We start from the raw sequence: 26189 nt of genomic DNA, 5'->3' as shown, positions 1-26189 counted from the left end.
ATTTAATATTAATCCTCTTAATGGTAGAAGTAGACTAAAATACTATACACGGTATACTCAATGTATACATCGAAATGACTCTGTATGAACATTGGTTGCACGGTAACTTGATTCATCCCTACAATTGTAATACAGATAATAAAGTCGCAATTTCTGTCGCAGTCTATTCGTACCTTAAAAATCCTTTAGATAATCGTTCAATATTCAATGTGTGTTACAAAAGTACGTTAAATAGCATCGCAAAAGCTATTGAAAAACAATAAGGATTGGTCATAAGTGAGCAGGATTGCGTATTCATTCTGGTCATTACATGTCAACCATTCCTCACAGAGCTTGCATGGTTGACGAAAGCCTAATCCCCTCTAACACAGAGAAGGCTGCAGCCTCTCGACGTCGTACAGCAGCTGACAACGATGTATAATTTATAAATTTAACAATATAACATGTAATATCAAATTGATTTGCGATTTCGCACTTGATACAGCCCTATAAAAATGTGGTAGCGCACATCAGTCATCGGCCTCGGCTTCCGGCTGCGTTCCATAGTTCAATGCCTCGCCAGATTTACGTCTCGAGCTCGACCTTCAGAACGTTCGCCGCGTAGCCGCTGACAATCAACATCGCAACATACATATTGCTGCTTTTGTTCAACTAATATTAGATATAGGTAATAGAACAGCTCCATTGAATATTCGTAAAGCTTTACAATCGTGTTTGCACAATAAATCTAATCTAAGTGTTTTATTGCGTGATTCTGAATGCTCGTACGTGATTTAGATGTTCTAATTTTTTTCTAAGACAATGTAATAAAGTTTTAAGGTCTGTTGTGAACTTGTTTAATAGTTTAATAACGCCAAAGATGATAAAAAAAGTTGCACTATAAAAATAGGTTTCATTAATTATGTAAACAAATATGTAGTTACTTTCACCAGAGCATTTTTCGGATAAACCTAATATAATTGCGTGTAAAATTGCTGTCTTCTAATATAGAAAATTCTATACATTTTAAATTTATAATGCTACTAAAAGTACATATACAAATAATCATGTCCACAACTTTACAGTAACAAAGTTAAAGAATTTCAAATGAGCAAGTATCAAGATTATTACGAGTCAGTCTCTGACGCCGACGTTTCGGCATCCGCAGAAGCGGAGTCCAAATTTTCAATTTGCGTAGCCATCATCTTATTTACTCAGACGTGAATAAATTATTTTTTTATTGCACCGCTGCAGCAGCCGCTGTCGATCATTGGTTTGACATTCAAACAGTCTAGCTAACTCATTGCAACGACTGCACAAGGATACTAAACGAATTTATACTTTATTACAAACTAAATACAGCTTATATTCATTTGTATGAACTTGGAAAAGATTGCGTCCAGTGCGGGCGCATTCGGTTTATTATGTCGTATATTTATTACCCAAGGGCAGGGGTACAAATAGTTCGTTTTTATTTGTACGTCGGTTCTTCGAAACTGGTGCAGTTGATATATGAGTACGCGCGGCGGTCGAAACTATTGTTTTTAATTTGAATTTTTTCATACGATACACGCATCAAGACTTGTTCACTGCAATATACTTAACATATACAGCTCAGTTCTTAGAGCAAACATGGAAGTATAACTTATATCCCAGAGATGCTGTGATTTTCAAATAGTCCTTGCATGACTATACAATAAATTAGAAATAGCATTTCAAGGGAAATTGCGTTTTACAAGCGATCATCGTGAACAAACCATAATCGGAATAAGCTACTAATCGGAATATGCTGTGCTACAAATATGTAGTTGCAAAAATAATTAAATGCCTACGTACTATTTTGCTGAATTAAATGTTCCCATTTTAATAATATCATTCTTTTGTTTCAGGTTTAAGTGAGGCTGAAGAAGTGTACGCGCGAGTTAATCTTTACGAATATTATATAAGCAATATCTCTGCTATTATGAAATAAGTGCAACTTTACTGCCAAATGCAATAAATAGGGTAATTATATTTGAGAACGAGGTACAGTATTGTGTGAAAAGTGGAGGACATAGCAGCCAAGAGAAATGCCGGGTTTACCCCGGTAACTGATAGGTAAGTTATTTTTAAAAGCTTACTTAAATTGGTATTTGATATTCTGATAATATGGTAGATTCATTTTAATCTAACATGTTTTTCTTTATAATTTATATGACTAGTCACTACGCAATGATTTCAACTTTTAAACATAGTATAAACATATAACTTTTAAACATATTTTGTTTGTCTACTACTTTTAATATAAAAAAAAACTTTTAACTTTTATAACAAAATATTATGTACCTTCATATTGGAGAACGAACCGAAGCGAACTTGAACGTCAATTAAGCGTAAAATAAACTTAACTACGAGGTCTATAAACTTCTTCCTGTGCTCAATATTACAGTTAATTTAACAGCAGTAAAGTTTATTACCTATTTATTTTTGATAGTTAATTTATTTAATAAGAGACGACTAGAATAAAAGAAAATTAACGCTCATAATATGCAGTCCAATCTTATAACTAAGGCCCTTTGTACACAATGCGATGTTAAATTTCGAAACTTGGCGATTTATAGTCGATTTAAATCGACAATATAATGTCATAGAATAATAGAGGTTTGTACACAGGCACGCGTCGTCAACATTTCTATCTGTCATCACCAAAGCTCGCAACATATTTGTCAAGATCGTCGCAAAAAAGTCGCCGTTATTTACAAGATGGCGGAGCAAATCGAGTTGACATGTAGTCCCAATGCCTGAAATAACCGAATACAGAACTCGCGTTGACAATTCAACATTGTGTCTATGAAGCGCACGCAACGCGACTCTCGCCACACTAGGCTACAATATTAGTTTCGAAGTTTTACGTTGCCTTGTGTACGAAGGGCCTTAATAAACAACTAATGGCACATAATATATTTTGACAGGGGGGCGTTTGTGAGCTGATATAGTTTAGTTTGACCTGTGCTCACCGGTTCAGATATCCTTGTCAGTCTATAATCTATATCATCGTTTCCTTGACACAATGTCAAAATAGGTCCAAAAAACTCCACGAGGACAAAAGAATCATTAATCGGAAGCCTATAATTGCGAAAAAATGTAAGTGTCAAATGACATTATTCTGAAACGAGTAGGAAATGAAATACCTTGACTGTGTTTACGGTCTTCTTGAAGCAGTTGGTGTATGACTGCCCTTAGGTATAGTTGAGAGAGCGGACCTCTTGTAAGACATAAAGCTACGTCAGGGCGCGTAGGTCGACACCTCGCTGTGGCTCTGATTAATTAGCCAGCTCTCGTACCCGCTATCTCTGCTCATTATCATGCCGCTCCAAGCACGATTCCCTTCATTTATTAGAATTAAAATACTATTTGCTTTATAAAGCTTAGATACCAATATTCAAATGAGATATTTTTTCTGGTAAGTTTAATTACACTGCAAACTAATAGATGGCGTTTATATTTATTAAGCAAATGCGCATAAATTATTACTGAATTATGCTTCCATGTAAACAAAACTATATGAAAATATGTTTAGTACTTTAACTTTATTTTGACAATCGCTTTTGTCTGATACTTTCAGACAAAAGCGATTGTCAAATTGGTTCAAGAAGTTAGATTTATAAGTTGCGACAATTTAATGCATATATTTTTTTGAGCATGCATTATATACGTAATTGAATAATATTAGAGCTTAGCGCATTTAACTTCCAATTCCTTCAGTCGCAAGTAACCAGCATAATGAGGACTCCTCAAGTTGTTTTATTGTACAGGCGCTGGTCTCTCGGCTGACGTCGTAAACGCGCCCGGGAATTCTGCATAGGGAATATCGTGCGAGTGAATTATGAACGTCTGTAAATTCCTGTCTAATGATTTTTAATTACTTCAACGAATGACGCTGGAACTAGTTTTGATAACGACCCTAGTGTGAATTATATCTACCAGTTTATGACGTAATGAAGAAATATAATATTAGGATTCACTGTTTCGCCATTACTGAATAGACACATTCTGTGATTTCTTTTATTTAGTCTATGACGTAATTCTCTTGAAACATAATAAGAAGTATTATAAACCATATGTAATTTGTGACGAAGATTACATGGAAGCGCCTAAGGGCCTTTCTTTATAAAGCGTACTACATAGTATGTTAATTGAATTATATATAGACTAGATATCAAGCATGTCACAATACTGTTCGACGTGCTACCAAATAACAGCGGAGCTTTTTATCATCGAGGTTAACTTGAATGACCCAGGCCGAGTCCCGACACTTGTTTTGCAGTAACTTTATTCGCGTGACACTTGGCAGAGAAACAGTAACGTGTTTGCACTGTCTTGTTTGTCTGTAAATCAAATTATTGAGGGCAATCGTAAAACACAATCAGTGCGGTCGACTCCGCGCAGTAATGTGTTTTGATCAGTGTGTTTATTGTGCGAAGTTATGCAAGCGACGTGACTGCAGCACGCGTAGTTAATATGCATAATTAAAAAGCATGCATAATAGCAGAATTTAAAAAGTAGTCTATAGCTTGTCCATACACCAGCTACCTTCTAATGAAAGTCCCATTAAAATCGGTCTAACCGTTTGAGACATAATCTGAAACAATTGCGGCTTGCTGACAGACAAATAGTAAGACAAAAATTATTATCAATTAGTTCTAAGTGAAACAAATATGCACGAAATATGATTATTTTTCGGTATTTCATCCAGACACTCCAATTTTATTAACAGTATAGATATTGGTATACACTTTTGTACAATTGCACATTATGCTATTCTTGAGATATTGTGATGATTACTTTTTTGAACCAAGAACCTTTTCTACCTTTTCTAGATTTTTAACTTCGTTGGTTAATGTATTTCTGCTAAAGAACAAACATTAGGTAACAGTCAACTAAGGGATTAACAAGGATGTTACTCGTATATCCACAAAATTATATTTAAAAGTGTTTAGGGTGATGTGAATTTCAAGATTTGCTCCTTACTCTCATAAAAACAAATAGCCCACTTATTTTTGTACAAGAAAATTAGCAACAAAATTAATAAGTTTGTAGATTGCAAACGATGAATAATTCATATCGTGACAACCGCAGAGGTAATCAAAACTTTCACATTAAGTTTGTTGAGGTCCAGTAGTTACTTGGAACTAAAAAATAAATAAACTAATACGATGGTGGTATCTCTTTAATTTTGAACATGGATCAAATTCCCAATATCGGAGATTGCGTGTCCCGTTGCATTGAATTGCGTAACTCGGTGTAGATTCGCGTGCGTTGCATTGCCAACGTGCCAACGTTATCGTGCGTTTCCCGGGCCGACGGCTGCGTGACCTTTGCCGCCGGAAAACTGGGTCGTCGGCTTCTGACCTTTTTGTTTGTGCGCTTTGAAGACGGATGATGCATTTAATTCGCTAGCTCTATTTCGGATGCTAGAGATACCTGTTAGTCATCTAGGAGTAACGTCTAGTTTTAATTTTACTCGTAGTTAGATAATGACTCTGAGCATTAGTAATGTTTTGCTTTATTTACTTGTTTATAACATTTTTAGTTTCTTCATTACATAACTTTTTAATTGTCAATGATCTTACTTTTTTTGTTTCATAATGTGATTTAGACAAACGAAAAAACATATCATATTACAAAACAGACAATATTTAAATTGATAATTTTAAAAAAATTTTAAAATACCATTTACAAGATTTTTCTAAATTCTTAGATGTTTTTCAATTTTGTATTTGCAGGTTTCATATGTTGTTCATAATCGGGCCCGGATGAGACTAATTCTAGTTGCTGTATTATTGAAAGTAATTACTACTAACTACTACAATACTATTATGTACATAATTATTTAGATCGGTCAATTGTTTATGGCGGAAGGGCGGTATCGGTTGCAGTATGAGGTCGTATCCTGTTAATGGAATTGTGTGGCAGTAGATTGGTGTGTTGCTACCACTGATATTTTATTTTTAACATAACATGATGTTATATTTTATGTAGTTAATGATGTAGATGTTTTAATTTTTATAGTCATCAATCTGTTGTTTCACAGAATTCGTTTAATAAATATTCCGAAATCCTTGTTAACAACTAACTCTATATACAATTATCCTGCCTTTAAAGTGATATTTCTAATTGGGATGTACAAAGAGTGATTCTTCAATGAAAAAAAAATCTAAGAATATATTGAGTATGTTAATTTCGCAATATATTTTACACTAGCTGACTCCGTCCGCGCGGAATTAATAGAAAACACAATAGGTATCCTACGTGTTCTTCCAGACTATAATCTAACCAAATTTCTTCGAGATCCGTTGAGCCGTTTCGGAGATACCTTCAAACAAACATCCATCCATCTACCTAAACATTCGCATTTATAACATTAGTAAGATATATGGTCTTTATTATCAGTTCAATGTTAAAAAAAACAATTTGTTATGTAGCTTTTATTGCAGCTTGCGCATTCTTAGTATCGTACATTTTCACTGCCACAAGAGTTCAGTTACACGGCATCACCGCGTGTGCTGTAAATAGAACAATGATTAATTAAGTCGGTTGTGTAAAGGGCGCACCAGAGTTGACCCTGTGTGCGGCCGCTACATTGCCGCTGCAGCCCCTTGCCAATGACGCGATGTATAAGGATCTATTTTTCAATTATAAAATCGACCTATCCAAAGAAATGTGTTACATGTGTCATATCTTAAGATATGTAACTTTTTTCGTAGGATGGTTCTATGAAATTTTTGTTGATAATTTATCCGAACACTGTTAAATGACTTCTCTTTATTATGATAAAAATAGAAATAATCTGGGCAAGGAATAACCATGTCACCTGATATAAAGTCACCGCTACCTTTAGAAATTAACAGCAAAACACATCAAGACGAATTGAGAACAGCAACCATTTATTAACACATCTTCCATTAAATGCTGTTCCGAAATCTTACCTCTATCATTTTTAACATATACAATATACATAAGCAAAGCTTTATTCATTTAAATAGTTCGCAACATAACATAGTGGCATTGTGAGTTTCATGCATTAATCGAAGCTGTAATTGACGTATGCCTGGGCCGGGCCAGGCTGCACGGGGTAGCGGTGACCCAGTTGCAATGACCGGGTCATGCCCCGTCCCGTAACGCCCTCAAACCACCTGCGAGCTATTTTAAATTATCATTTGTGTACATATGTTATAATGAATTAATGTTACACAAAGCAAATTAGTCTTGAGGCAGAAGAAATTTTTACACGTTGTGTCAAAGAGCTTAAGTCACAGACAAATTACGAACGGCTTTTGAACGCAAAATCCGCTATAATTTATGTAAATTAAAATTGACAATTTTGATGAACGATGTTTTTAAATAATTTAAGAGTTTCGTAACTTCATCGTGAAAATGTGTGCATAAAGACGTGAAGGAGAGGTCTGAGTACTTAATTCACATTTGCAGAACTGATTATTTTCTTTATTGGTTTTATTAATAAAAAATAATATTTTCACTCAGTAACGATGTAGCGTTAAATTGATATTTCCTAGGAGTGAGACAAGTAGTTTCGACATTCGAGATAATCTAGCGATTGCACACCCAAACCTCGAAATCTGGAGAAACTAGAATAAGTCTATGATTCTGAAAGTAATGACTGTTTTTGTGAGATGTATTTTTCAGATTTCATCACAATATTTTCAAATTTCATTTTAATTTTATTACCAAAAAAAAATGTTTTTTATTAGTTAAAAAAATATATTATACTGTTTCAAGAAATAACTTTATTTAAACAAAAAAATATAGTATGTTTTCTTTATAACAACATTTGATGAGTTCTTATAAACATCAAAAACGTAATTAAGTTTATTTAAGGTAGGACTTAATTAAGAATCACGATTATTGGTTTATTACTTGTTAAGGTAAAAGGCAAAAGCAATTTGGTGTTTAATTGACGGATGCCGAGTTACGAAACAAACAGTAATCAAGGAGTTTGTTATATTTATTGACCTTTGATCTTTTACAAGTTAAATTGTTGTTAATCGTTCGAATAATTGTCTTGATAAAGTATCAAAAAACATAGGCACTACTATACAACGCATAGTAGGTAATGCGTACTTTATAGATTTCGAAATAATATTAATTTTTTCTTAAGTTTACATCAAATACATATTGAATTTATACTGCTGTTTCGGATGAACTTCGTGGCCCTAGAAATAATTCTGTTATTTTGATACGAGAAGGCCCAGAAAAGAAACTTTAAGGACTAGTCTTCATATTAAATTTTTCACTTTTATCAGAAACAGTACCATTATTAAAGTACATATTTAAATGGAATATTTGATCATCTTATAACTTATGGTCCACTGCTTATAATAATTTTAAGTAGCTTTCAAATGAACATAATGTCATATTTACTTTGATATAGCAAAGTACGCGACTTATTTGTAAATTGTCTATTAGCGTTTGAACTTGTACTTCAATGTACGAGACCGAACCGATATCAAATTACATTCACGTAGCGGAAAATGTGAGAGACGTGGTATGCTCGCACGTGTGTAAATATGAAACGAGCAAACTTCTTCATTAGTAGCGGGATCGTCTCATAATTTTCCACCTAGTGGGTCTCGAAACGAGGCAGTTTAACATAGGTTTCCACTCCCAAAAGTTTCACATGAAAACATATAGTCATCTCGCTTCTTCTATTTGAGAAAACTGCGATGACAGTATTTTTTGTAAAGATGTTTCGGTAGTAGCTTTTTTTAGTAGTAGTTGATTATTGTCGTTGTGGTTGTTTCTTCAATATTTATCGACATTGGTTTTTTAATGAAATTATTGCTGCTGTCTTTTGTTTTTGTTCGATTTACTTCTTGATTTATATTTATATTTGGGTATATTTTGGTATGATTTTGGGTATTTGGGTATAAAAAGTTGATTTAATGTACTGATTAGTACTTCAAGTTGTCCAAAATAAATTTCTGTTCATTTTTACGCAGATGTTTTTAATGTCTTAAATTAAAGATTAAATAATGCATCTCGCTATTGGTCACCTCCTAAACCAGCCTCAAACACCTGTGTATTAAACAAATATTTGTTCTGACGGGCAATTAAACAGACGAACCCTGTCTTTGAAGTATTACGGACTTGTAAGGCCATTCGGCTATCGTCTTTGAGTCACCTGCTATAATTCAATGTCAAAGATGTTTTAAGAAAAGATGATTTTAATTTTAAATCTGTCTTTTTGATTATGATAAAATCAGTCAACGGAGACTTTTATTTGTAAGATTACGGCTAAGTATTTACATAATTATTTCCTTTATTGAAATGAGCTGCATTCAAATACGGAACAATAGCACTTTATAACTGACTATACCAATTACCCTGAAGAGGTTTTTTACAATGTAACTGAACTATAATATAGCTGAGAAACAAGTGTAGTGTGTAAGTCTGAAGTGCAAACTATAAAGATGTTAATAACCTAATTTGTCACTGTCAAATTGTATTTAATATTAGCGGTCGCTAGCAACTTAGTCATGGATAAAAAAAAGAATTTAAGAAAAGCCAACAATACGCCCGCGTTAGCCCGCCATTAGCTACCTTCAGTCTAAGTCCTGTGAAAGTCGTTCTAGAGGTTACCCGAACCAAACGCGGCCTTTCGACCATACAGAAAGACAGACAGACAGTAAAGCAGATAGACAGATAGACAAAAATGTTAAAAGTTAATGTTAGTAGTTACAATGTTTTGTTTTGATATTAGTTACAGACACTACATTTAAAATATATATATATATATATATATATATATATATATATATATATATATATATATATATATATATATATATATATATAACATTCCTATATAACATTCCTAAACATAATGAAGTATTTTCGTGTCAATGACACCGTACATCACAGAGTCGAAAAGGACGTGTTAATAATAAAGTGAAAATAAGTTATATGCTTATTCGACCGTTAACATCTATATAGGTTTATTCAATTCGCGACAAGAGTACGGTCCGGACAGAAATCGGAGATGTGTCAATACGAATTCTCGTTATCAGTTCAAGTAGCTACATTAATGTAAAATACGGTCGTATCGAATAAGGATTTTCGAGTAAATCTCGGCTTAGTGGAAATTATTTGCTTATCCTTTCCAATTCTATCCAATCAAATTAGAGTTTATTTATTCAATATTCTCTTACACGTTGGCATTAGACGAATGAAGAGGAAGGTCTGGTAAATTCTTGATAAAGGACTGCCGAATTTTTAAGTCAGTCCAAATACCTTATCCTAGCCACGATCCTCTTTACAGTTAAGTATGTATAAGGACAGAAATGATAATTCAATATCAGGTGACCTACTCTATTCTATTAGATTTCTCTATCGCAGGAAACACACCAGACTCGGAATAGGAACAAATAATTGTGCGTTTGTTCTATACAGTAGCGGCGTTAGGGTAGGGTCATGTTAGGTAGGAGCGCCGTAGGCGCCATAGTCGGATATAAAAGGGCGCCTGCTGTGTCCCCCAAGGTACCCTATCTTTGGAAGATTTCCCCGACACCACAAAAAAGAGGGCGCCGGAAAAATCTCGGTCAGGGCGCCGAAAATACTAAAACCGGCCTTGGTTTTATGTTTGGATGTAAAAAGTGGTTTAGGGCAATCAGTAGGTTTGCCATGGCTTAGAATCTCCACAAATCTCATCTCGATGTTATGAATATGTTACTTTTCAATGTTAAAAAATGATTTATTTCGAACTAACAAAATTTGTATTTTATAGCGAAATGGGACTTACTCGTACAAGTATAAAATTTATGACTTCAAGTACACAATTTTACTATTAACGCTATTTTTAATTTACATTCAATGGTCGCTTCTTGATTTAAAATACAATACATATCTGTAAAAAATAACACAATGACATAGTTATTGTTTGGCGTTTGATACATCGAAATGAAATATGAAATATGTCCGAATGTAGAAAATATTTGAACAACGTTTGGCAGAATGTTTAATTAAAGCGAGAATAACTACAGCAGTCGCGGTGGCAGTGGATAACTTTGTGACATTCACGGTCGGTCGCCCAGCTAGCCAGTTATCGCCTCGCTGCCCGCAAATTCGTCCATCCGTCAGAATTCGATATTGGAAGTTAATTCTCGAATTCGCTCACCAAATAACTGTTATAAACAAACATATAAAACGCTTTCCAGTGTGAAAATTACAAACCACTTGCTTAGTATAAAAAACTTGAGAGGTGTCAAGGGACACCCGGATGGAACGAAGTTCCTTACAATTAATTAGTGAAGGAACCAATGTTTATTCTATGAATAAAAAACTTAAGTCTTCACAAGAAGTACATTTTATTTCTATGAATTTTCGTTATGTATTGTCACGTCGTTGCCATGTATAGCAAAAAGTGTCGTGACAACTTTTCGTAAGAATTTTTTCCGTCTAGCCCCCTGTCACAACGCGCGATAAGGAACTTCGTTCCAATAACTAACCTAAATCGACATCTATTGAGTTATCCGAATAAACCTCCAAAACCTAAAAAATATACATATACTTTAAAAAATATCTGCATCACTCTAAATAAGATATCTTTAAATAACAATTTGACAACTTGACAGAATCTAACTTGTACTTTTTGGACAGAAATCTTGTATTTTCATCGTAACTTGATGTATAGGTGCGGCGGGTGCGGTCACTTTTATGAGAGGGTAATCACATCTAATTCATATGAGTTTATTGCATAGAGCCAGCCTTGGCACGGCCGGCGCTCTGCGGTACAACATGTCGTAATATATTTCGCCGCAAAAATAACAAGCCGTGCCCATTGCACTGCACGCGCGAGCCGTAGCAAAGTCCTTGGCTAAAGACGCGTGACTCATAATTCTATTTCTTATTTCCTAAGAATATATTGAAAACTGCATATGAATAACGCAGAGTTAGATTAGCGACCGATGCAGCGGGAGCAATGACCCCATGATCTTGTGCGCATATTAATCACCGCTGTTTGGGACAACATGTTTCGTGTTATCTTTTCCTTCCGATGTTTTGTTTATGTATAAAATAATATTTTATTTATATGTATTTTACATGCATACATATATTCGATCATTGCTGTTACTTTATGTGTGTTTAAGTTTACAAGTTTTAATGAATATTTTACCGCAACATCAATACTTTACAGCAATTACGGTATCTTATGCCTGATTGATATTATGCTAGTATGGTAGACCAGTAGCGCTCAAAATCAGCGCTGGCATACAACTGGAATAATGTAAACACTTACTTGCGCTAGTGAACCCATACAGTCTATGCCAAGCCAGCGCTACCATTCTACTGTACTTGCATAATGTAAGCTAGGCATAACTTCTGATGATTCATTTCTCTCTACATTTAAGTTCACTGCGGTTTTCCCCTGTCGAATCGTACATCTTAACTTGAGCAGACTTTATATCAATGAAGAGAGTAAGAGTAAGAGAGCAGGCAATATGTTTTTGCACGTATGTCTCGTTGACGTAATCAAAACTTACGTTAAAGTATATCCTTGTCAATAGTAAAGTGGGAACATAACAAACGAAAGTGAATTGTAAGTATAGTACGCTTGTTCTCATTGCGGCAAACATTGAAGCCGCAAATCAGATGAAAGTTCAACACTGGCCAGACTCGAGATGAAAGTATGAATCTCCGGCGCGTAGTTTTAATAGAACTTATATCACTACTAGCGAAAGTTTCCTTCTAATTAACTGAGTACGCCGGTGAAATGCAAAACGCCCTACGGCCAGACATGACATCGTTTCCTCTTGCACTTCTCACAATATCACAGATTGCTACATTTGATTTTAAATAATGGGGTTATTAAACTGTCAGTGTGACAAGGTGTTAACAAGAGCGATCTTTTGTTTGATTTTTAAATGAAGTATGAGAATGGTTATATTCCATATACCATGTTCGAAATTTTAGAAAGTTAGTAATGGAATAAGGATGTGCATAAATTTGGTAAAAATAAGAATAATATTGCGTTACTTATGAACAATACTTTAAAGATCTGAGGGTGAAGCACGAATATCGTCATCGACAAAATTTGTGCATCAGGCATAAAGTGCACCAAAAATCTCATACAAATTTTACAATCAACGATGACGATACGACGGCGCTTGTCGCAACATTCGTGGTAGGCCATCAGCATACTGTATAATTATGATGCGAGACAAAAGTTTTTTTTATACTCGTATCTATCATATATCATTCAATTTTACTATTATGAAATCCCCGAGTATACTAAATCTTAGTCTTCACACTTACTAAGGTGAGATAAGGTTTCACTTTTATCCTGTTTATATTTTTCGTATAGCTCGTAAGCTTGGTACGTTTCAGCTTACAGAGTATCTGGCGAACGTGAGTCGCATTCGCTACCGCGGAGCGCGCCTTGTCTCACAACTAAATCGAGTTGGCGCATGTAATCTCACAAGTCGCCTCGCATCAGATCACCTCGCAAGGTAACTACGTGCACCATTCGATGTGTAGATTCTTGGCAAGATTCCACGACAGCGAAACTTTGAGACTTGTTATGCTCGGTAACTACATAAGTTTGGTGAAAGTGTATTAAATTTGTCACGTTGGAAAACTTTGATATCTCATTTCACTTTTTATCTTATTATAATAAAGTACTTGTCTGCGAGTATGTCTACTTTTCAACAGTTTCGACATCCTGTTAAGTATGTATCATTTTCTTTATGGCGCTTTTAGACTTTAATAATACTTACAGAAAAGCTAATATAAAAAGCAAAGCTTTAATAAGCCCAAAAACTTTAATAAACGAAACCAAACACACCAATCCAAGCAATTTCTTGCACAAATAGTGGTTAAGTATAATAATTTCTGCTTAGAGTCTCGGTTTCAACTCGGTGCAAGCAGCTCTGGATTATTTTAATGAACTGCATTGTTCTGCTCCCGGCAAAGGGTTGTTTGAATAAGAACCTTCGCTGCGCTACAACTACAATTTTCTTTTCTAATTGAATTGGATGGATGAACGTTACTCTTAAATGTTATCCTTGGCATTAGACTTTAAAAAGTTTTCTAAAGAAATCAGCTAAAAGGGATTCAATTTAGTTATGAGGCAAAGTCAAAAAAAAAGATAATGGCGCTCAGACTAGTTAACAAGCGAATCAGCGTTTTTTGTAAGATTGATGACACTGTAGAGAATTATTCGCTTCTTTATGAAGTAAAAATCCAAAGTACAAGTAATATAAAGAAAATATCCTTATGTGTAGTTGCAAAATAATGCAAGAGAAGTCTCTTATGGTCAAAAATCAACCTTTTCCATCCTCCTTCATTACTTTATATATACAAAAGCGATTTTTTTTATATTTCCCACTTCATTAATGTAATACGGAAAATATCAATTGTTTTATAATATGAATTCACCTTGAATTTATCGCCAGTTCGAAGCCCCAATTTCCCCAGGGCCTTTATATCTTTGGTGCCCTTGTCGTCGACCACGCGAGGAGCACTGATCTAATGAAATGAGATAAGCGAATATGCCCTGATTTCCCCAGCGGATGGATTAAACGATGGATACTGAAGGGTTCCTTCGGGTGAAAATACAAGTGCTGACGCGTGACAAATCGAAGGATTCATGACAACAAGCGCTCATCTTGCCTATACCTACATTTACATTTGAAATTATTTTCTATTGACGTCTGTAAAGAGACTAATCAATTCAAATTGATCCAAAAAAGAAACAGGGGTGATTTAATTCATTTAACAAAACCTAAAAAAAAGAAAAGAACTGACTTCAATTTGCGAACCTACATGTGCTTCATGTCAAGTATGATTTTCGTTTTATTTTGAAGTATTTCTGGAGTTATCTATATATATAAAAGAAAGTTGTGTTAGTTACACCATTTATAACTCAAGAACGGCTGAATCGATTTGACTGAAAATTGGTGGGCAGGTAGCTTAGAACCAGGAATAGGACATAGGATAATTTTTACCCCGTTTTCTTTTCTTTTTTTTTATTCCGCGCGGACGGAGTCGCGGGTAAAAGCTAGTTTTTAATATTTTTTGTACACTGAATGTCACGTTCATTGCGCTAATATGACAAATGACAATTGATGACAGCTTTCTTTAATGAGTGCCCACATGCGTTGACTTTTGTCGGATTTGGTATGCTCATGTGAATAACGTGTAACAATCTGAAATGTTTTTTATAAAAAATAAAAAAAAATAACAATTTCTTTTTAGCTTTTAGCGAAACGAACTCAAAAAACTTTAATTTTCCCAACTAAAGCTTTGCTTTTTCCTATTTATCCTTGTATTTTTAATAATATCGTATCAAGATATAAGTAGAGAAAATCTAGAATATTCGTCTTAGCATTTGTGAAAAGCAAATCCGTTCAATCGTGGAAACAATCAAGGCGTTACCTTCAAATTGTAAGTCGTTAAAGCTTGTGGTGCATCGGCGGGTCATGGCCGCTAGTTGCATAGCAACAGAACCCTCGAGCGATCGTGCCCTGTACCTACCTACATAGTACTAGTTCCTACGTAAGGGACTAGGATGAGACGTTGCGATCGCCTTTAGCTATTCATCCGAGCACTGATAAAAGCGCTCCAAGAAACTATCTTTTATGCTCCACTTTCTGAAAGCAAGTCCAATCTATTTTTATGGTTATCGCTTCGTAAATAATTTTCTTCTCATATAATGGACCGAGATTAATTAAACAATCGGTGTTTATAGCCTTCTTTTGTTATGCAATAACAGTAATTGCGTATTTTGAAGACAGAAGTAAATTGATTGCATGTTATTCGAGAGCATAGAATACTTTTTCATTATAATTATTGTTCTCATTATCAGTAACTAATTTAAAAAGTAAATATGTTATTTATTTTTTGTCTAACGACCAAATAAATCTCGTCTATCACAAATATACCTTCAGATTTATATATATTTATATTTATAACGTACAAAAAGGAAAGGGAAATGGCACGCTATTAGATTAGTGGTTGACCTCTTTAAAGCGTCATTAGAATTTCAAATTAGTTTATTTTGGTTTATGTGTTGTTTTTTATTTATTATGCATAACATTAACATCTTACGTGTTTTAACGGCATTATTTATAATCATGTACCGTAAAATAGTCTCTTATTGTAGGACATAGAAATAGTAATAAAAAAATGGATAAACCTAATCTGATCAGATTGAAAGTTGAAGACATAATGTCTTTACAACATAGCATTATAGTGTTAGAGTTGTTGTGATATAACAATTACAATACATTTGTGTAAACCTCTCACGATTCTGCAAAGGAAATGCGTTAGTGGAAAGCCAGGGCGGTAAATATCAGCTGTTTTATAGCCGTGTCAGCCACGCGAAGCGTACGTTGAATTATTAATTCCTAATATAATGTTAGACACAGTTCTATGTCTAGATCTAGAATTGAAATATTTGAATTTATAATCACATAATTACGGCTATTTATTTTATTATGTTTACTTTATAAAAGTAACCTAAATACAATACAAACAATTTCTCTTATTATTTAAGTAACAATGATATCGACAGTACGGTTTGGTTAATACTAGAGATTTCATCATAGACAACAATTATCAAATGGAGCATATTGCACTTTCGTTCGCATTCCACCAGCACAATCTGACGTCACTTGCTTTTACAACGAACTTGCTTATTTACGCGTCGCGTTTGCCTTTCAGTGAATGTCAGACGAAAATCGTTGAACATCAAAGAGACGTTTATGTATCGCATTTCGAAATAAAACACGCATCACTAGCAACTCCGACGCTGACGCCGACGCCGACATCAACCGCGCTGCAGATCGCATCGGCATACATCCGCCGACTGCGCCCACAAGCCACAGAGTAAATAGAACAGTAGGTCAACGTTGAAAGAAAGGCATAACAACACTATCAAATTGTATACTTACGACTCCAATGAGATTCAATTTTTTAACTGATAGTAACTTTAAATTTAAAACATATAAGTAGATAAAGCACTGTTATAATTTAAAACCACCTAATAGAAATTCTTATTGAAATATAGAGAAAAACGTAAATGTTTATGATTCGGACGAGACGGACTTGAGATTCGTACAGCAAACTCCATAAATTTTAGTTAATTTAGTAAAATGAACAGAAATTGTATCATTTTAAGCACCTTAGTTAGTGAGTTATTTTAACTAGAACTAAATTATAGTGATTATCGATAATTAAGAAATACTACATAGAAAACCGGTTAATTGATGCAAAATAGTAGAAAATAAACTGCAAATCTGATAGGAAACCTGCATAGGCGAGTTCGAGTATCGCTAATGACTGCAAAGTACACGCTAGAAAAAGGTGCGACGTTAAGAATAAAATCTTTGCAATAAACCAAGCCTTGCTCGTTGTGTAAACTAAAAGTTTTAGTACAAACTTACTGGGTTTAAAAACTTACATCGATACGAAAAGCAAGGAGGTTTTCTTGTCTGTTTGTTTTGCTTAAATTATTTAATAATTTATTTGAAATTTATGTTTTATTAATACGATTTCTGAAATCTTTTAATCCTCTTTTATTCGAACTCAAATGTTTGAAGTTTTTAATCCACGCATTTGTGATAATACTGAATGGAAGAAGTAGAACATTGTCACATTTTTCAAGCTTTAAAATAGCCTTGTTCATAAGATCTAGCCTGATATGACAATCCATAATCAAGTACCATAATGAACCTTATATAGAGCCGCGCTTTTAGGTAAGCTGATTGGGATACTAAGTAAAAAAAATCGACTATTAAAAATGCTCTACCGCGTCAGTTTGAGACATTAACAGCTAATTACATGCAGAAAAATCTATAATTCTATCATCTAAAATTACATGGTATGAGTACTTGATTGGGTGCAACGTTCCCCCGTTATGTTTATCTGACAAGTTTGACTAAATCCCAAAATCCCTGCTGTGCCTTCCCAAAGTATGTTTGTACGAAATTAAGATTAGTTACAATCTGGTTACTCTGCTATAGCTTGACAAACCGGGTCTTCTATAATAGCATGTGTAGGAGTCCATTTTGATCAACACCACTGGATGTAATGTTTTTATACATTAGCTTTAAAAGCCCCCATCAATTTATTAAATGGTCTTAATTAATCTTGCTATGAATCATACAATATTTGTAGAGAAACTTTAAGGTACAATTTTACAATATAGTTATTTTTTTTTTTTGTAATTCCCAGTTTTTGCTGAACACTATAACTAATAGTATAAAATCACTTCCAATAAATAATACTGGTACCATATAAATGATCGCAAACTTTTTAACTAAAGTATAAATTTAAAGTTCACAATTACGTCATCTTTTTTTAATCGACATTTCGAAGAAAGTCTGAATCCTTTGGACGAGGAACTTGTTGACCTACTCTAGTTTGGACGATTATAGGAAGCATGACGGTGTAAGCCTTTTATGTATAAAGTGAAGCAGTAATGCATTCAATTCGTAAATTAAAAAAAAATAAGTTTTGCCACCATAATCGCTCTGTAATAAAAAACTGCAACCTACATTTGCTTTGTTTATTTCGCAAATAGACTTAAAACATCTATAAAATGCTCTATAATTTGTCTTCTAAAAATTATTATTGGGCTTTTGAGGTAACTTATATGTATAAGTAAGAACAGTATAAGATAGTAAAAGTAATGATTTCATTTCACTTTCGGTAATATTAACTACCGAATTAATTACCGTGTGATGTTAATTTTAATTGCAGCGTAATTATTACAGATTACTATTAAAGTGGCGTATAACAATGCGAAGTATTCTCCCTGGTAAAGCAATAAACGGATTATTATTATAATTTCGTAACTAATTGGCGTATCAATCAAGCGATGCTTGGAGTTGTTAAAATGTTCCAAATATGGCTGCCGTCGCTGCCGTCTCGCCCGCGGCCGCCTCCCTCTTAAATGATTAACCTTCCTGCATTCAGCATGTTATTACAGCTGCGAATCAACAATTATTTTTCGATTACATAATTCCCCATTACTCGTTCTTATCTTGCTTGCAAACTCTTCAGCATCAAATACTTCGATTACTTTAATATGATTTAAATGTTAAGTTTCGGGTTCATATGCAGCTCAGGTACTACAACAGGATTTTTAAAGCTTCCTAAGTACTTTCCATTACAAAATAACATAAAATAGTAAAAACTATGCTGAAGATCAACACACAGAAAAACATTCACACGTCATACTTTGATAGCATCATCATTAAACATCAACCAAAAAAGGTTTAACTACATTTTCAAAATGACTCATACTTTATCACAAATACCAAAATCTTGTGTATTAGAAGTTTTTTTTTTAAATTATTGTATAGTACAGGGAAAAAAAACGTTCAAAAAATTATATTTTCAATACAATAATAAAAATTTAATTTTTAAAAATCATTTTGTAATCCTTAGATTTTGTAGCTAATAATTTATTTTAAAATATTTATCAATTATTAATTTTATTTTATGTGTAAATACTGGACGAATGTGATTGTTCTCACGACATTCAAATAAAAAAAACAAACAGTTCTGACGGGTTCACTGACCCCGCTCGAAGAGGCATCCTTTCGGTACCCTTGATTGCTGCATTAAAAAAAAAAACAAATGCTTGTTTCAGGTACAGTGTTATTTTGACGATCGCAACAACAGCTTCCGACGGATTCACCTTGATAAACGGTCAGTAATTTTTTTAACCTTATTAACTAAATGTTATGTTTTAATTGCTTTTTTTAATGCAAAATAATGGCTTCAGTTTTTTATCAATTATTATTTAAAGGAATTATTTTAATAATGTTTTAAACTTTAATTATGTCTGAACTCGTGTTAAAATTAATATTGATTTACTTCCTTAATTTTTATCATAAGTATTACATTGTTTTTTGATTAATAATAAAATAATGTCTTTTTTTAAAGTATAAACTAACTTGACAACTTGTAGTTAAGTGATAATGAGGTCGAAAGCACGCGTTAATCTATAAAAGTAATTACTTATTAACTCTACACTTGAACACCCTAACGTCGTACTTAGGAGGAAGGTTTTTGGTTGCACGTAACCGTAGCACTCACTCCCTCCTTTTTGAAAAAAGGTACAGACTTTTATGTTTAAAAAATGTATCATTAGGACCATGCAGAAAGAGATGATCAGTTACTTTTCCCGTATTATAAATACGTTGCCTACGTTCAGGCTTCTTAAAGCTATTAGGCAAAGAAGGATTAACTTGCGAACGTCCGTTTTTAATAGGATTCTGTTTATACACGATGGACAGTGCATTGCGCTTTTCACAGGTAATATATGGTGTATGTTTGGATGTAACAAACCAGAGAATAATGTGTAAGATATTAAATGAATATAAATTTTAATATCTTCGTATTGACACAAATTAGAGTTCGTAATCTCTCGTATATAAATTCTCGTGTCACAATGTTAGTTAACATACTTTTTATGAAATTTTATATGCATATTCAATAGGTCGGAGCATCGGCTACTATCTTTTTTCATACCCTTATTAAGTTTTTTTTAACTGCGCGCAGACGCGAGTCGCGGGAGACAGCTAGTTACAATATGAATTCCACTTATAAACACTCAAGAGTGTTTGAATGGTTCTTTAAACAGTCCGTTTATGAAAGTTTCTCTTAATTAATCTACATTAAGGAACTGCCTTTATAGCCACACCACTCTGAGAATGACAGTCTCGCCCACATAAAATGAACAAAAGCCAATTTTTCTAGTATACTTCTCAATTCTATTTGTCTTAATACTTGTTGAACTTTATAAAAAAGAGCAGCCATAAAAAGATTAAAATTACTAAAGTAAAACTTTTCCGACGAAACGAATTTGAATGTCTACTCAACAAATTTGTCTAATAATTACGTCTGCTCCATGGCGTAAATGTGGTATATTTAATATTATTTATAATTTATTCAATTATAACCTTGAAACTTAATTTATTTCTATGGGATTTTACCATTTAAGGAGAGAGTTTCAAGACAGGCCTGATTATGTTAATGAGAAAACCTGTTGTTTTTTATTATAATCGATTGATCGTTGGTTTCTTAGACTAAAATTCACGTATTTTTTTTATAAAAACTAAGAAGATTATGACTTAGGTATTAAATAATTCGTTAGTTCAGAAAATACTTTTAAACTCTCAAAATAGAAAAGATAATAATAATAATATATCACTATAAAAGGCTGAATTAAATTAGAATTGGTAGTTTTTTTAAATCGTGTAATATTAAAATTCAGCCTGGCAATACTGGACGAAAAGATATAATGGCACATATTTGTTGAATCCAAACCAATATGTAACTAGAATAAAAAAACAAATGGTGCGTTATATGGCAGCACCAGTCATAAAGTCAATGACATACGCAGTTTGAGTGCAGGATTCGTTTATTTAATAATGATTCAATAACATTTTATATTGACTTCCACTTATTAGTCTAGACTCAGTGGCGTAAAAAGACTTAAAATGCATTTTATTATCCATTTAAGGTATTTAAGCATTGTATAAAAAAAAATCGTATAATATTTTTCCTGCAAGTTATTAATTACATCAGATATTTAAAAAATACGAACATAAATTTTTTGAACAAATGTTGGGATATTTTTTTTTTTTTTTTTACTCTAAACGATCATAATTTTTTGTATAATTATTTCTTGAACGAACGAATATAATTAATTATCCGTAACTTGGACACATTAAATATCATAATTGATGTTGAAAAATTTGCATTTTTATTTTAAGCTAAAAACTTATAAGAATATATTTTGGACGATATTTTTTTGTTGAAGCGTTATTACACTACGAGTATATGGACTTATTTTAAAACAATTACTTGAGTACAAACTCAATAACTTTTACTACTGTAACGTAAAAAAAACTATATTACTATTGCTGATATCATTCAGGTTATAGAATGTTTTAGAGCTTTATTTTATTTACGGCTTTGCCATGACTAAAAATTTGGGTATTCTCAACACTAACCGGACTTTCCATCTAACAGGGAAAGTCACTACGCAGAATTGCTATCATACTGTCGTTTATGATAGTAATGAATAGCAAAATATATCGCTTATTAAATAAGGTTAATGCGTAAGAAGTTAGTAAATCCCAGCGGATTGAATACGGCATGTTACACGAGTATAGTCAAACATAGATGTCTAGCCAGATGATAGTTGCTATCGTTTGGTCCTGGCATAAAATTTATAAAACTTGGTCATAGAAAATGTCATAAAAGAAAAAAAATTACAACAGCTATACTATGAAAGATATTTTGGAACTTTCTTTTGTTTTGAACGGGGGGCGCTAGTGGGCTATTGTAATTTATTGCAATTTGAATTAAAGTCACCGGTTCAGATAATTCTACGGTCTATAATCTATATATGTATACGTTTTTACGCAATAAACAATGAAAGACCTGATACAAGTAGTTTTTATTTTTATATCTATTTATATTGTTTGAAGGATTCTATGATCAAGTATGTATCTTCGGTTTCTGTTCTGTTCAAACGATTTTGCTTCTTAAATATTAAATATAACACAATATTGCAACGTTTCGCAGCCGGGTTTTTATAAACTATAAAGCGTCTAGGGTTGGCGATCCTATTAAAATGCTGAATTAAAAAATTGCAACGATTTAAAAATTAGGTACATAGAGAAAATTAAGATAAAAGTATTAGAAATTAGAATTTTTGTAACCAAGGTTCCTATTTTATTACTTATTACTTTTTGCAATTAGTATGCATTTTATTAAAAAACAAGCGCCCAAAACATGTTGCCCGCGACTTCGTCTGCGAGGAATTAAAAAATCTATTAATAAATATAGCCTATGTCACCCGGAGATAGTGTAGCTTCCCAACAGTGAATGAATTTTACAATTTAGTTCAGTAGAACCTATTCAATAAAAACAAACAAACAATGAAATATTTCCTTTTTACAATATTGGCATAGACAAAAAAGTTTGTACTTGCACAATGGATTAGATTGTTCTTAAAATTATTTATGGATATTGTATTTCAAATTTAGTTACGCTTTTAATATATGTGCATATTTTGTGAATGGGACAACCCTAGAGTGAAGCGTTATTAGCGGGGACGCGCAAGGGCGCCGAATGTCAGCGGGTCGATTCACTCGCACTTTACTCGCCTAATTGCAAACTAATCATATCAAAATAACTCTGCAGACTTCGTAGTTTACTCATTCCTTTGTTTTGTGAAAAGATTACTAAGAAATTATCGAAGCAAAGTAAACCATAACTGTGGGTTTCGTCTGCAATGATACTTGACATACTGTCATCCCTCAAATTCTCTTTGGTGGGCAGTCGAAATCAACTGTTTCTACCTTCGTAAGCTTTAACATACGTCTATTGTTTAAGATAAGGTTGTATTCCAAATAATATTCCTAGGTGCCGAAAGCCTAGCTTTGGGCGTCCTTCCGCACCCACCGTTTTGTTGTTCTGTTCCTACCTCTGTCAATTAAAAGTCAGCAGAGGTCGCTCTGCTGTTTTGGCGAATTTAGGTGTCCGCTCGCTTGCCACCTTATACTATGCAAAAAAAAGAAAACATAACATTTTTTGCTAGTGTAAAATGAATTTTCAAGAAAATAAAAAGTAAGAGTGAGTAACTTTCTTGTCAGTCAATGTTATTAACTACAAGATTTGTCGTCTTATTAGACTTTAAAATTAATAAAAATCCAAGCATTTTTTACTTCATTAAATAATGTCTCAAGATTAATAAGAATTTAAAAAATCTTGTCTGGGAATTCTAACACGTCTATGATTTATTAAAAGGCTAAAAAGAATCTTGCCCGCTAAAACGAAAACATAATTAGCGCTATTATAATAATAAAGTACTCAATCTTAATTATAATCTGACTCGACTTCGCGACGCGAAAGAAGCTAGATGTTAATATCGCAAATGGCAAAAAGTTCTAAGAACAGATTTGTGTTAATTATTATGTCACACCTGTTAACTATTTGTTAAAATAGCTTGAATTATATGAACACGTATATTTCGTTTATCTCCAACTCTTTACAAACAATCCCTGGTTTCGTTAACAGATTTTTAGGCGAATATGTAATTGAAAGTGAAAATACAGGTTTGGGCAAACAAAATAATGAATGCGTTGATTATTTGTTTAGTAGTCTTTCATTTAATCAAATAATAAATCTCATGGTCGAAATTAAGTAGAATAGAATTTTTCAACTTCAACTAAAGTAAGGTCGGAAAAAGAAAACACTCATAAACATTGAGATGATACAAATGAAGTATATTTGGATTCTCAATCCGAATCTCGATAAAAGATAAGATAGGATATCTATATCTTGTCATCCAGTTTGTGTCCTCGTACGTTACCCTTAAAAAAGAATAAAAAACCATTTCAACCTGTGGAGGTAATAAGGTAATAAAATATTTTAATGTAATTGAGTCGATCTCCTTTAATCGTAACTTGATAACGCTTCAAATCATTAAATAAAACACGACAACCGAAGTGCATTGGATATCATAAAAAGAGTAGTTTTCTGAATGTCAAATCAGATTTCGACATGTCATTGTCAACTGCAGGCGCGTTAGTCAATTTGCGCATCAGACGGGGACATTTTCACGCGTGTGTTTCGGGTGGGGTTTGGGGGGTATCCGTAGCAAAGGCGTCAAGGTCACCGGTGACGTCACCCCGCGAACAATGACCTCTCGAAAATGAGGCGGCTCGCGCCGCGCCGATTGTGTCGGCTCTCTGTATCAAGCGCTGATTTTGTGTTGACACTGAATTCGATGGAGTTTTCATTATCGGGACGGAACTAATTTAGGGGCTCAACGGAATCGATTATTACGCGTAATTGAAATTTATTTGAAGCTTCAAAGTAATTAATTTGTTTTTCTAATTAAGTTTCAAAACTTACTATATTGAAGTACAATGCTTACATGCTCTTTTTTATTTTATTATTTTCAGCAATTTTGCATGAAAATAACAATAAACAAGATATTATAAATATAAAAGTGATTCAAAAATAAAACAATCACATATAGGGTGTCTCAGTAAGAGTGCACTTTTTAAAATTGGAATATTTTTTTTTTCGTGCAAGTGGCGAGTCTGAAATTTTACAGTTGTCACCTCTGTTTATTCCGATTATTAAAAAAGGTGCGCTTTTCGAAAGAACAACGCGTTTTAATTGTGAAAACTTATAACAAAAATGGGAAAAATTACAGCCGAGAAAGTGCACCTAATGCGTCAACCATTCGCAGAGTGATCAAAAAATTGATATGATAATAAGAATCCTTTGCGTCAACGTACCGGTCGGTCTCTGAAAACATTGCTGCTGTAAACGAGAGTGTCGCCGAAAATCCGAAAACATCAATACAACATCGTTCTCAACAACTTTAAATTTCCCAATTTTTCGAAAAAAGTCATTCTCTCCGATGATCCATATGGATCCATGAATGGCTTCGTGAATACACAAAATTGTCGAATTTGGGACTCATAAAATTCTCATGCAATCCATGAGAAACAAATGCCCCCCACAACGAGTAACTGTCTGGTGCAGATTTTGGTCAGGCGGCGTGATTCGACCTTACTTTTTTGAAAATGAGGCCGAAATTGCAGTGACTGTGAACGGCATTCGTTACAGGAATATAATTACGGACTCTTTGTAGCCACAACTGAACGGTATGAATCTGGACAACATGTGGTTTCAGCAGGACGGTGCAACCTGTCTCACCGCGAATGAAACAATCGACTTATTGCAGCAACGATTTCCAGAAAACATTATTTCACGAAATTCTGATGTCAACTGGCCACCAAGATCATGCGATTTTTTTCTTCGGGGTTTTGTGAAATCAACACAATCCACAATCAAACAATTCCTGAACTCTGATCGGAAATCCAACGCGTCATCGGTGAGATACAGCCACATATCTGTGCAAAAGTCATGGAAAAATTCATGAAAAGAGTAATGGCCTGTCATCGGAGCCGTGGGGGTCATTTGCCAGATTTTTAATTCCTAATACTTAATCGGAACATGTCTTCTTTACAATACAATAAAAATATCACAACTCTGTCATAAAATACTTGTTTTTATTTTAAAATGAAAAAGTGCACTCTTACTGAGACACCCTATACAAACAATAGAGTAATTTAAAACTTCTTGTAACAAATTTTATGCGCATTTTTTTT

General features: G+C 33.5%; 1 protein-coding gene across 1 annotated transcript in view; it reads left to right on the top strand.

The window, feature by feature from the left end:
• The first annotated feature begins 1897 nt into the window (after positions 1-1897).
• LOC106720335 (ecdysone receptor) overlaps positions 1898-26189 on the top strand; it is a 179268-nt gene continuing 154976 nt past the window's right edge. Inside the window, exons 1-2 of the mRNA XM_014514977.2 lie at positions 1898-2076; positions 19634-19692. The gene's annotated coding sequence lies outside the window, so the exon portion shown is untranslated. The remainder of the gene's footprint in view (positions 2077-19633; positions 19693-26189) is intronic.

The sequence above is a fragment of the Papilio machaon genome, chromosome 4 (genome assembly GCF_912999745.1).
Source record: "Papilio machaon chromosome 4, ilPapMach1.1, whole genome shotgun sequence".
NCBI lineage: Eukaryota > Metazoa > Arthropoda > Insecta > Lepidoptera > Papilionidae > Papilio > Papilio machaon.
The sequence above is the reverse complement of the archived record's forward strand: the minus strand, read 5'-3'. Positions and strand labels throughout refer to the sequence as shown.